This window comes from Stegodyphus dumicola, chromosome 8 (genome assembly GCF_044657685.1).
Source record: "Stegodyphus dumicola isolate Sdum_Otavi_A_Nest chromosome 8, ASM4465768v1".
Classification (NCBI taxonomy): domain Eukaryota; kingdom Metazoa; phylum Arthropoda; class Arachnida; order Araneae; family Eresidae; genus Stegodyphus; species Stegodyphus dumicola.
The window spans coordinates 43,532,004-43,545,521 of record NC_140775.1 but is presented as its reverse complement, the minus strand read 5'-3'; the positions used below and the strand labels follow the sequence as shown (position 1 = coordinate 43,545,521).

The 13,518-nt window shown below is 33.2% G+C and overlaps 1 protein-coding gene across 1 annotated transcript in view; it reads right to left on the bottom strand.

The window, feature by feature from the left end:
• The window catches only part of LOC118194643 (uncharacterized), a 249,889-nt gene extending 239,889 nt beyond the window's left edge, over positions 1 to 10,000 (bottom strand). The window contains exon 1 of the mRNA XM_085821791.1: positions 9,890 to 10,000. The gene's annotated coding sequence lies outside the window, so the exon portion shown is untranslated. The remainder of the gene's footprint in view (positions 1 to 9,889) is intronic.
• Positions 10,001 to 13,518: the final 3,518 nt, after the last annotated feature.

Here is a 13,518-nt window from a genome sequence, read left to right as displayed (position 1 = left end):
ATTGTATCCGCTAAACGTCACAGAGTTTGTTTGAATGAATGCTCACATGGCCTCAATCATCAACTGTACCGACCAGCAATACATAGCGTACTAATTGCCTCAATGATAGCTCTCCGTGGATGCACGTGTGTTTACAGACATTGTGGCAGAGTTGTCAATTCTAATTGGTAGATACAACACGCGTCATCTTGTGCAGTAATTATCTTATGAAACAGTTATTAAAAGCAAACCCAGAAGCCTTCTGTTTTTAACAGATGAGAAACCCCTTTGTGTTTCTAAAATTTGAACACGAATTAAATATTTATGTGGCAAAAGAGAACATATCTCACATTAGATAAAAAAACTTTTATGATTTAAATCGGCATTAAAAATAGCATTCCTTTGATAAAGATATTTTTTTATGTACATCATGCTTTTCTCTTTAAGTTGTAGAAACATTAGCTATTTTTTGGAAGCAGGCAAGATGTAAAATTAGCAACGCCTTCACAGGGAATCGAACTGCGGACCTCTCAATTACGCGCTGAGCGTGCAGACCACTACACCACGAAGACTCGTTAAGAAGGCGGGAAAAATAAAGTCTATTTTTAAATTTTTCAGAAGTACAAATTTACTACAGTGTATGAGAAATTTTATATATTTCGAAGAAGTAAGTAGGTCTTTCTTCAAGAGATATTTTTGTTTTTTTGGTGAAAGATAACTACCGAAAAACCTAGAATAATATCAAGAAACCCAATAGGAATTTAAGGTTAATATCTGCCTACTTTAAAATTTTATGGTAGTGTACTCTTCTTTACGTATTGCACGACATTTCAACACTATTAATAAACGATTAAAGCATTGCAATAGTTTTTATTATACGTTTTTACTTAGTTCGCTCATGGTCTTTAACTGTAAGTGGAATTTGGTCATCAATTTTTAATCTATTTCCTGATAAGTTATGCAATGTGGTGAAGTTCAAAATTCGATTTTGATTTTTTCAGTTTCTCTTTATAATCTACTTAAATAAGGTATTTTCTCTCTCTTTACAGCATACATTTGTGGTGTAACTATAGCACATTCGGCGCGTATTCGAGAGATCCAAGTTCGAGTACAGGCGAGGAAATGTGCAAATGTACATTTGCACATTTTCATTTCTCCTGCTTCAAAAATAACCTAATGACTCTACACATTTCTCTTTATTTCTTTTTATACATGATATTGGTTGTTTATGTTTATTTACATATTTATTTTATATGTTTATATAATGAGGTTAATTTTTTGCCAGAATGAAAAGAATTTATGAAGACTATACTGTAAGTAGATTAAATAATTTCTTTAGACACAAAGTTTGACGTCATTTTTTTCCAAGACTGTCAGTACATTTGCAAAAAAACATGTTATTCCTTAGTTTAAATCTGCTATCAGAAAATATTTATAATGCTTTGCTTTTGAACTTCATGAGCCGAAAAAAAAATTATAATGATGTTAACAGTTTCTATATTGATGTTCCCGAGACTTACGCACTACACTGAAGTGCCACTGACTCAGGGATAGCTAGTCAATAACGAGCTGGGCCTCCTCTGGCCTTTATAATGGCTGCCAAACGATGAAGCATAGACTCAATAAGTTTATGGAAGCATTCTACGGGAATGGCTTGCTAAACATCGGCTAGAGCTGTCTATAATTTAGGAAGAGTCGCTAGTGTGATGAGGTTTCAAACCTCTCTCCAAAACATCGGAAAGATGCTCAGTAGAATTTAAGTGAGGGCTTTTAAGTAGCCGATTTATGACAGAGAAGTTAGAAGAACGCTTATCCAAACAACCAGGAAGTAGCCAACCGGGACCTGTGAGAAGTGCAGTTAACTTGCTGGGATACTCCATTTCCGTGTGAATGACAGGACAACATAAATGGATGGAGATGATCGTCCAGCAATTCTACGTACTCTACAAATCATATTGAGGGAGGTTGGTAGAAGTACCAAAGATCCCAAACACTGCCAAGAGAAAACATCCCAGACCATGATTAAGCCACCATGGCCTTGTACAGTTCCAATCTGCCATACAAATACCGATGGCTTCATGAGTCTGATGCCATATTCTCAGCCTCCCATCGGTATTAATTAGTCGGAATTGAGACTCATCACTTCTTGCTACACATTTCAAGTTCAGTATAGTCTATTCTCTGTATTCTCTTGCCCAGGCTAAAAGTGCAATTTGATGGCATGCATGCAGGAAAGGTACTCTAGTGGGTCTACGGGTTCCGAAGCCCATATGGTGAAGCAAGCGTTGCACAATCCTTTTACTGACTGTACGACTGTCGCCCTGATTCAGCTGGATGGTAATTTGAGCTAATGCTTGTTTTCGTTGACTATGTACAATACGGCTGAGCCGTCTCACACCACGCTTGTTCTAGGTAATTGTCCATTGCAATTTGCCCGATTGCTAGTTCTTTTTCCCACCATCCATGTATTCTCGGTATACTCTTGACACTGTCGACCTTGAAAATCCTAGCTCGCTGAGGATTTTGGAAATTGAATGGCCCATGCGTCGAGTGCCTACTTTGAAGATTGAAACTGTCTAAATCAGAAGTTTTACCCATACTGGTAACTGAAACGACTGATTAACAACTACCATAGTACTAGCTGCATTTACCACAACTTCCTCAAGTGAGCACAGATATTGTACAGCGCTATAAAATTTGCATAGACATGTCTATCCCTAATTCAGGGGCACTTCAGTGTATTTTAAAGGCTTCGAAAGAGTTAAAAAATCTAATAAAAGTAAAAACGAGAGAAATTTTATTATTTCTCAATATGTATAATGCTTACGTTTTAATAATGACTAAAATTTTACCATTGATAACGTATAATTGAAACTAAAAACAGAAAATAAAATACTGTAAAAATGTTTTTATACGATAAGCTTTTATTAGAATAGAATAGATATGATAATAACTGCACTGAAAGAAGAAAGATGACTTATCGTGTAGATTAATGAGAATTATAGATTAAATTATTCTATTTACAGAACTTATTTATAATTTTATATCTCGAAAAATAAAGGCGTGGGCCACCTAAATAACAAAATCTATTAATTTAATTGCAATGTCAAGAGTATAAGTCATTATCTTTTATTAATTTATCACGAGCACCTCACGCTATTTTATTATTCGCGGTATAAAATTGTAGATTAATTCTGTAAACAGAATTATTTAATCTACTTACAGTATAGAGTCTTCGTGTATTCTTTGGGAGCATACACTCTTAAACCCTACGTCAGAGACTAAATAGCGAATTCTCCCTATGCCTTTACGAATAAATGCTGCAGATGAAAGGTTTAAATAACCTTTTTATTTAAATCTTAAATTAAAACAGATGCACGCACTTCGTGCTCATAAATCCCCCCCACTTGTGGTTACGTAACAAAAAGTAAGAATGTAAAAATTCAATAGTAATCTAATGAGTTGCTCATTAGATTAACTACGCTAAATCGACTTCACACAACAAAGCCGAGCCGAGAAATATCAGTATAAACGGAAAGGTGTCGAACACCGAACTAGAGAGCTATTTTTAACCTAGCAGCATAAACATCGGAACTAAGTCCGCTCTTTAAACGAAAAAAAGAGAGTACAAAGAGAGAAAAAGTTTAAAGAGTACAACTTTTGAACTCTTTAAACGCAGTTTAAATACTGCTTCTGAAACACGTTGAGAATTTGCATCTACGCCATACAAAATTTACGTTCCGGCAGAAAACTGAAATCAGGAGGAATAGGAAAGTCGAACAAAAAATAACTGGTTAGCATAAAGTAAAACCTTACAACAGAATATTTGTAATAATACAGAATAGTTTCAATTAATCTCTATGATAAATTAATTTTCTTCTTTTATTGCATTAATTATCATTCATTTAATTATCATATCATTTTAAATAAAAGCTTATTGTGTAAAAGAACCTCTTTTTTTAATGGTAAATTATTATAATTCGAAACTCAAATACCATGTACGTTGTCTACAGCTCATTTATTTTGGCCATACACGATTTAATACCTGTTTCTCCACATGGTAGTACATATTTTTAACGTTCGTGTTTTTCTACGACTGTATTACATAAATTAAATGCTAAGATGAATTATAGAGCCACTCCTGACTGTAAAAACATTCCCCCCCACACACACACAAAAAAATAGATGAAATCTCTTCTCTTAGCTTTGAAAAATCTAATTTTCAAAATAATTGGAGCTGAAAATAGTAGCTTTTCGATAAATAGAAAAACTTTTCAAAATGGAAAAATAAAATATATGTATTTTTACGGCTGCTGCCTGCGAATGAAAAAGGTGAAAACAGAAAAAATATAAATAGCGGCAGAATAAACATATGAAAGCTTTTGGAGACGAAAGAAATATTCAAAATTGCGATCCATCGTTCTTCCTTACCTTAGGTGAAGAAATTTGATTCGTTATTGTTTGTTTTTAACAATTTTTTACATTATTTTCAGTTGATAAATAATGGTTGCCATTTTTATACATTTGGAACTCATTTAAATCAAGCATTTCAGATGTAATTTTCTAAAGCACGTAAAATTAAAGATATTAATGCAACTAATTAAGAATGGAGGACTTTATAATGATCAATTTTCTGTTGTTCAAAAATTCTGTTATTTGAAAACTGTTGCTGCTGACAAGGGTGTTCTGTTTTTATTATTGTTAAAAATGTTTTCTCTTGTTGCTAAATTGTTTTTCTTGAAAACTGCTGCTTGACAGATGGAGTTTCTTCTCTGTGTGTTTGTTTCTGTTATTTAAAAATTTTTGAAAATTTGTTTTCCTCGACAAATCATAAAGAAATTTTACAAGTAAAAATCTCACAATTATTTCTTGTTCATCTCATTTTCCCATTTTACAAGTTACAAAAGTTCAAGGTTCTCACAAGTTTCACTTGCGAGTAAGTAGAAATTGTTTTCTTTCTGATTTATAAAATCTCTTACCAGTTCTTAAAGTCCTTTTTCAAAGTATAAATTTTAAGATACTTTCAGCCGCATAAATTGTTATCCATTCTAAATAAGTTTGGGATACTTGCATAACTTCAAAATCTCCTTGTACAGTTTTCCAGCAGTCTGACTCTTGTATAATGATACGATGCTTTGTCAAAGCCTTTTATGTAGGCGGGGCTAATGAACCACAGGGAATTTCTTTTCCGTCAAAACATGTTGGCTTGATAAGTTGGGCGCTGCGGCTTCGTGTACTGTTACCGTGAAGGAACCATTTCTCATCATTTTGCTATTTCACTTATGCAAAGTACTATATTCTCTGTCAAAGATCTCAAATATTACGAAAACTACCATACTGAAAATTTAACCGAAGGGAGAAGGCGAGTTCTAAGATACATTCAGTCGTACCAATGGTTAGCCATTCTAAGTATACCTTGTTATTCAAAACATGTCATTCTTGATGCACAGTTTCATCGGATAATTTCACCGCTCGTATGCGTGAAATTATAAGCGCCAACTAATATAGAATAATATAGAATTTAGGGACTTTCCGCTAATAATAGCAGCTTGGTTATTTGTACAGGTACAGGTACAGGCAGAAGCTAGGCCAGCACCTCCGTAGTACCACAAGTAATTGAGGTATTGCTGAACCTAGCTAACTGTTAAACTTTCCACCCCAATTTTGAAGGAGAACACTCCGGGGGGTGGTCCGAGGTTCTCCCGCCCCTCTTTCTTTCTTTCTTTCTTTTTTTTTTTTTAACCATCAACCATTTGAGAGGACTTTCTGAGATAACTGAGTTCTGGTATTAATAGTATACGCAAATCATATTGAGAAAAGACTGTCCTTGAATAGTTCAACAACTGATGCTTCCAAAAGCATAAATGTAAGAATAAATGTCTTTTCTAAGGCGGAAGGTGTAATAAGCAAGTCTTTGGAGCTCCCGTCCATCAGCATTGCGTAGATAAATGAAACTGTTGGAACATTAAAATGAAATTAAGAAATAAAAATAATAAATAAAAAAAAATAAATAATGAAAATAAAAAAATAAAAATATATAAATAAAATAAAATAAAAAAGACAAATATGGTTTAGTAACACATGGAGATGAATAAGCATTATATATGACAAATATCCAGTCCGAGTCTTTGGATATGTATGAGAACCTCTCTGATTTTGGCCCTAAGGTGTCTGTTCTTTATTGCATAGTTCTTAAATGGTATTAGATTGTTGTTAGGCTTGATCAGATGTTTGCCGTCTGTTAGATTACAGTTAAAAATGTAATGATCAGGGTCACCCCTTTCGCCACATATGCAGAGATCCGTGGGGCACATGCCTCTGTCATGGAAATAGGTGGGGAAAGGACCGTGCCCTGTGATATACTGATTCAGAACATGGTTATAGTGTAGTGCCTCTTTGTCAGTTTTTGAGAAAAAATTGTGGACTCTTCTGCCTTGCAATGCAGAATCCCACTCTTCTCGCCACTTTTAGTCGACAATTGCATTCAGTGTAAATTTTAAATGGGACTTGGGCCACGGGACATGAATTACCTCACTGTTGATGTTAGTCGTTGCATCCTTTGCAAGGGGCCGATGCTATTCGCACCGTTGGTGCGATTAGCCGCTTAAGCTATTCGCACCAACATTAGCCATGCATGCGCATTGAGTTGTCAGATCTGTCATTTGAACCCAAGCGAAAAGAAGGGGAAAAGGCGGGTTACTTACCTTGGGCGTAGTTTATCATTTTTTAAGCGTTGGCGACTTTCAAAAGTTTAGAAAGGAAAATGGGTTCCTTTTCTTATAGAATGAAGGAACACATTTCCTTTTATTAAAGTATATATAAAAAAAGAGTAGATTTTTATGTTCGCAATGTTTATCGTTTTCCTAAACGGTGGGAATAGTTTAAATGACTAATTTGGAGGGGGACAAAATCTTATTTACTTTTTTTGTACTTGTTAGAATACATTTAGCTTCAAAGATGTATTTTGCACAATCAAGACTTTAATTCATTCCTCTTTGAAAATTTTCGTCCAAGAAAAGATAATAAAAATTAGACAGAGGATTTCTGTAAGAAAATTTAGACATGAAATAAGTTAAAAGCGATTAAATCAACTATTAAATGAATACTAAATCATATAATACTGGTTATTAACAATTCTGTATGCCTGTTTATTTTTTCTTTATGGAAATACTTGGCATTTTCAGGACACAAAATTTACTTCAAAGAACTTTGAAATATTAGTACAAACACATTAATAAATTAAATTGGAATAAATAATGGGATGTAATTTAAAAGAATGAAATAATTTAATGTAAAAGATTTAGATTTAAAAATTTGCATACACAAATGATTTATCAGATTTTATAAGGTTTCATTTCAGAAAGACTAGGGTCTAAATTTGCATAAAAATTCCTCTGTTAAATAAAAGAAAATTTCTGTAGCCTTTTTGTCAAGATTTAACAAATTACACGTCCCCGATTGCAGTTAGAACCATCATTAAATCACTATTTTATCTAATCATTTCCTGAACATTGTCATGTATATAGATTGACCTCGCCTTTACAACTAATAATTATTCCTTAAAAATTATTCTCTTGCTGATGAACTATTAACAACCCTTTCTATTGCTGAGTTAGGGTTAGCAACCTCGCTTTCGCTACCGCCTGCTTTACGGAAATCAGCGTAAAATGCTGGTACCTGGGCTGATTGTGAGCATGCGCGAACGTAGGTGGTGTGAATAGCCTTTTAGCTATTCGCACCGTCGGTGCAATTAGCCACTGCGTTTGCAAGGAGGTCTGCTGCCTCGTTGCCGTCGTTTCCGTTGTGGGTTTTCACAAACTGGATTTCTGGGTGGGCACTTATTGTATTTTGAATATCCTGAACCAATTGGTTCTTATTGTTTCTGCCCTTCAGGGCATATAATGCAGATTGACTGTCTGAATAGATAGCTATTGTCCTGAAATTATTTGGTATAGCTTTATTTACTGCAGATTGAATTGCTGACAGCTCAGCTTGATAAACGGAATTTTCTGGAGATAATTTTCCTTGCCATATTGTTGGAATAGAGGAAGAATAGATTATTGATGCTGCGCCCACTTCTCCATGAAATTTAGAGCCGTCTGTAAATGCTCTTGGACATTCTTTACTACTGATTGCTGAAGCGTCTGTATTGATAATTAAATTACAATACTTTGCAGGATGGTAGATCAATGGCATGGAGGTAGGAAAGGAAGGAGGGGCCAGTCGGCACTAGAAGTGAAGCACTACCTTGAAGCTTGGGTCACCAGATGGGGTGTTCTTTGTTGACATCAGAAGCTCGCTTGACACGGTTCTTATAGTATTTCGACACACGACAGTTCCATACAAATCGAAAAAAGGACACTTTCGCATGAAAGAAACATTCATAGTGTGATGGATAATAGCAATTTGTATAGTTTAGTCACATTTACGCAAAAATCACATCTTGGTTATTTTTCGATAACTAACAACAGCGCGATTTTGATTATGAATTTGTTTTATAAAATTCTAAGCTGTTGAACTACAAGAATATAGATTTTAAGAAAAATGTTATGCTTAAAGAATGAAAAATACCGTACGGTACATATAAAGTTGTATACGTCTTTCGATGCCCTTGCTAGAGTATTCAATACTTTTATTTTATTTTCCAAACGCCAAAATGTTTTAAATAAAACAATTTTTTTTACATCCATATATTATTGTTGCATATAATTGCAAAAAGCATGTATCTGCCTTTGACAAAATACATAAATATTCATTAAATTATTTATAAATGTATTTGAAATGAAGAATTTATTCACATATAAACAACTGTGAAAGTACTGTGAAGAAATCTAATTATTAAATGTATCTAATTTATAATGATTATAAATGTTATCTAAATATATAATAACCTTAATATTGAATTGTAAACATAAATTGAAATCCTGTTGACAAATACGTTATAAAACTATTTAAGCAAGAATTGTTCGTATTAAAAAGCAATCTGTTAAAAGGTATTGTAAAGCAAATGCTATGAGATGCGCACTTAAGAACGTAATAAAGAGTTTTGGAATATGTATTGTTGAAATGAAGAGTAAAAAAAAAAATCTGATAAGTATAATTAAAAGAATTATTCCCCTTACATTTTATAATAACACAGTTACGAGTTTTAAATAATACTTAAAAAAAAATTATTTTATTCCCTTTCAGAAATGTTCAGAGAAAGTCAAGTACTATTTAATTATTAGGAATTAGCGAAATACTTATTTAAAGTATTTCGCTAATTCCTAATAATTCTCTAATTTAAAATGAACCGAAAAGAGCATTAATTATAAATTGACTTACATTTTTCGATTTAAAAGATGCCTCAGAAGCCAAAAAATCATGTCATATTTAAGAAAGTATTTTAGGAAGAAGCTCTATAAATAGAAAAGAAATAATGCATAATTTTAATATTAATAATACAATAAACTTTGATCTTAATTTTTGTACCTGAACCGAATAAAATCGAATTACCTTAATTTTTTTTTCTAATGTAATTAACGAAAACTTGTGAAAATATTTCGTTCAAATTAAACCATTCTGAGAAAACTGTCCTGTGAAAAGTATAGCATTTAATTCCGTTCAGAATGAAATGTTGTTTAAAAATATGTTGTTTTCACATACTTAGGACTCTGAAGTGTTGTAGAAAAAGAAAATATATACATTTATATGTATATTTGCGACGTAATTACAAAATATTTACACCCGAACGCGTCAAATCCCATAGAACTCAATGGTAAATGACCTAATGTTTTGGTCACCACGTAGGGATCGCCGGTGCTTCAGAGCAGGGTACGGGAGAAACTTGCTTAGGGCGACTCCATCTTACTTCCTACCTCCATGTTCTAGTGCTCGCAATATCAATACAAGTATTGTACAGCTAACTTACTTTTATGTGAAGATCCACATTTCGTTCAGGGTCTTGCAGGGAGGGGAAAGCCGACACGTTGTCTGGAGCAACTGATGTCAAACTGCCTGGGGGATCGTAGACGGATGCTGCAGTCTCTTCAATCGCTTGGGGAGAAAAGCGGCAATTCTCTTCTTCCATTTCGCTGCAGCGGAAAGGACCAGGACTAAAGAGAAGGGCTAGCTCATAGAGCGTTTCCCCCTGAAACATGCAGTGAGGAGTGGTGACGTAGCAATGATGCCACTGAGCGCGGAGATGCAATTGACAACATAGAAATTAGCGTTTTAGATTTGAAGAACCAGCGTTTAAAATGAGCTGTGTGTGAAAGATAGCTATAATTTGGAAGAGACAATGTTACTGCAGTATGCATTTTACACTGAACATTACAAAATTTAATAGTAGTTACTCAATTTTAAAATAATAAAGTGCGCTACTCTTAGCATAAAGTTCCTTTTTTTATTTGCAGGGATTTTTTTTTCTTTAAATGCCTGTTTGTTTCTAATCATTTCTTTATCTGCATGTTAACTAAGAGAACTGTACTACTGCTTCTAAGATAACTATAATAACAGCTATTTAAAATTAATCAAAAAACAACCTTAAATTGGCATAGTTTTAAACATGTATGGTTATATATGGCAAAATTTCTGCTAATCTAAGTTTGAGTTTCAGCCTAATTGTAAATTTTACATTGGCATATTTTTATCCCGATTCAATATAATAACATATATTTTTTTTAAATAATTTTGTAACTTAGGCTTTCATCAATATTTCATTTAAATAAATACATGTAAGATTCTTATCTTAATTTAGACAAAACGACTTTACTCACAGTACCTAAAATAATTATTTAATTTTTCAAAAGTGGGGGTTAGGGGGCAGGTCTTCTTATGCCAATTACTTTAATATCATACTTTATATATATTTTATCTAGAATGCTAAGCTAACACAAAATCGAATCAATAATAACAGAGGATACAATAAAAATAACTGTAACAATAACTTAACAGAATTAGTTCTCATTTGAAATATGCTTTACGCTATTAACTTCTAAAATGCCATCTAGAAATATTTCAAATCAAAACATATTATATATGCTTACTTGTACAGTCGCAATGCAACTACAAGTTGTTGAAACATTATTTATTGGCTGCCACATTCGAAGCAATCCATTTTTTTTGCCTTTTGGGTTGCTTTTCTTTGGGAAAAAACATATGCATTTCTATTTAAGAAACGTATTCTAATAAAAGTTCTCACTCTACAAAATAAACGAATTGCTTCTCTGTTAACTTCAGGATAATATTTCTCCAGTTTATTAATTAAAGAGCCAATTACATGCTTCCCTTTATAGTAAGTTGTACCATGAACTGCACAAAATATGTTTTCGAACTCATAAACTGTATTCATTTATGAATGAGAAGGTGTAGTCAAACCTCCTAAGGACAATAATTTAATCCATTCTGAATTAAATATTGGTTCATCAATATTGGTTTTTAGATATTGTTCACAATCATGGGTCTTTGTCTCGCACACGATAGGCAATATAACCTGCAACATATGTTAATGCTTCTTTTTCGGCTGTCGAAAATTGTCCGTCGGAATTCAATTCTAATTCCCATGCCATAGGAGAAGGTTCCTCTATGAAATCCAAATCCAAATCATCAATAGTATTTAATGGAAAAGCATCTTCCTCCTCAGTTTTCAAAGCCCTTTCAAGTATTTCGGATGTTAAATATGAATCAATATTTCTGCTTTCTTTAGTCATGCATACTTTTGAAGATAAATTTGGCAGCTTATTAGCGAGTATTAATTGCTTTCAGCCGCGTATAACTTCACTAGGTGATGGATGGTCATTAAACCTACCAAGCCCTCGAATCTGACTAAAGAGACTTTCAAGTGCATCCTGAGTTAATCTAGAGGTTAAAATATATTTAGCATCATACTATGATTTCAAATCCTGGTGTAGGCCAAAAAGAGAATTTATTGAAATTATTATTCCTTTTTGGAAAGGCAGTAAGTTGGCTTTTCCCTGAACTCCTAATCCACCAATGACTTTCCTCATTAATTCCAAAACTTGAATTTGTTTTTCATGATGTTCATTTAATCCAAATGCTGCTTTAAGTATTTTATCTGAAGGAGGGTATGTTTTCGTACTATTCATAATATCGAAAAAATTGTCGATTAACTCAAAGAAGTCGGATGCTTTTTTATCTCCTGTGAGGTGGAGTATACCTTTTGCTGTACTTCTTGAAAATAATGTTTTCGCTGGAGCGACTTTTTGTCTCTCGTTTCCCTTGACCATTAAATAATTTGGTTTTAGTTTGTGACACAATTTAATTTCTCCTGAATCTTTACTTAAAACCTCTTTAATAATATCAACATTTAAAACAGTTCCATCTTCTAAAACAAATCCTTTATCTAAAAAGTGGTTTCTCAGTAATTTGAGGCAGTGCGCTAAATCTGCAAAAACCCATATTTTCTTCGTTTGGAATACTGGATTTGGAAACTGAGAACTATTAATCGAAATCTGTAACTCTTTCCACAAAGTAGTAGATCCTCCTAAATCAGACACTATTGCTTTCACTTCTACTCCAGATGATTGAATATGTCTTATGAGTGAAAAAAGATGTTTTCTTCATTGGAGTGTTAAAATCAAAAAATATTGGTTGTTTCCACTGCGAAATGAGACCTCTGATTAAAACAAACTGCACTTTTTGAAAAGAACCGAGAATTTGGTCCAGTTTAGAGTCATAGCAGAGTTTAGAATCTATATACATTTCGTCGAAACTGAGAACGCATAGTTTTTTCTACAGAATTCAAATATTGGCATCTTTCCTTCATTACAGCAAGAACATCACTCTGAATTCCTGGACTACATGAAAATTTAGCGCACCATCTCTTTAATGTGCTAGTGCTAGGTAAAGGAATTCCCATTTTTTTCTTTCCAAAAATCGTAGCTTTTAGATGACAGAGCTCTTATGACAATGCAACGTGAAATATCTTCACTAGTCCACCTGATTTTTTCCTTCTTTTCTAGCAATGCGTTAATCTGCGTCTTTGTAAAAATATGCTTTAAACGTTTTTCCAAATTCTCCGATCTGTTCTGTTTTTTCCTAAATTTCGCTGCTTGGGATTTTAATTTCTGAATTTCCGATACAAATTTCTTTCTATATGTCGTCCACCTTTTTTGTCGCTGAGCAAACATTCTAAAATTTTTCTTTTCTCTATTTTTCAATATTTTATTACAATTTTCTAAGGATATTATTTTGTTCTTCAAATTATCAATACATTCTTGTTTATCTTTACACTTAGGGCACTCAGGGATATTGTCACATAGGGCATTGTCACTTGTGAGTTTTATTTCAAAATCATTCACATTTGATTTATTATTGTCAGCTTCAATTTCGTTCTCGGCCTCAAAATAAATTTTCTTTGGGCTTAATTCGTGTAGTCTTTCAAAAGCACTCTGCATTAGTTTTCTTTTCAAATGTCTCCGATTTCTTTGTGTTATTTCGTTTACTGTACACGATAAATTTACTTTCGGCACAGCATTGCATTTCAACAGTTTCTTTTGCGGCAATCCAAGCAAGCGATTTCTCATGTCATCTTCATAA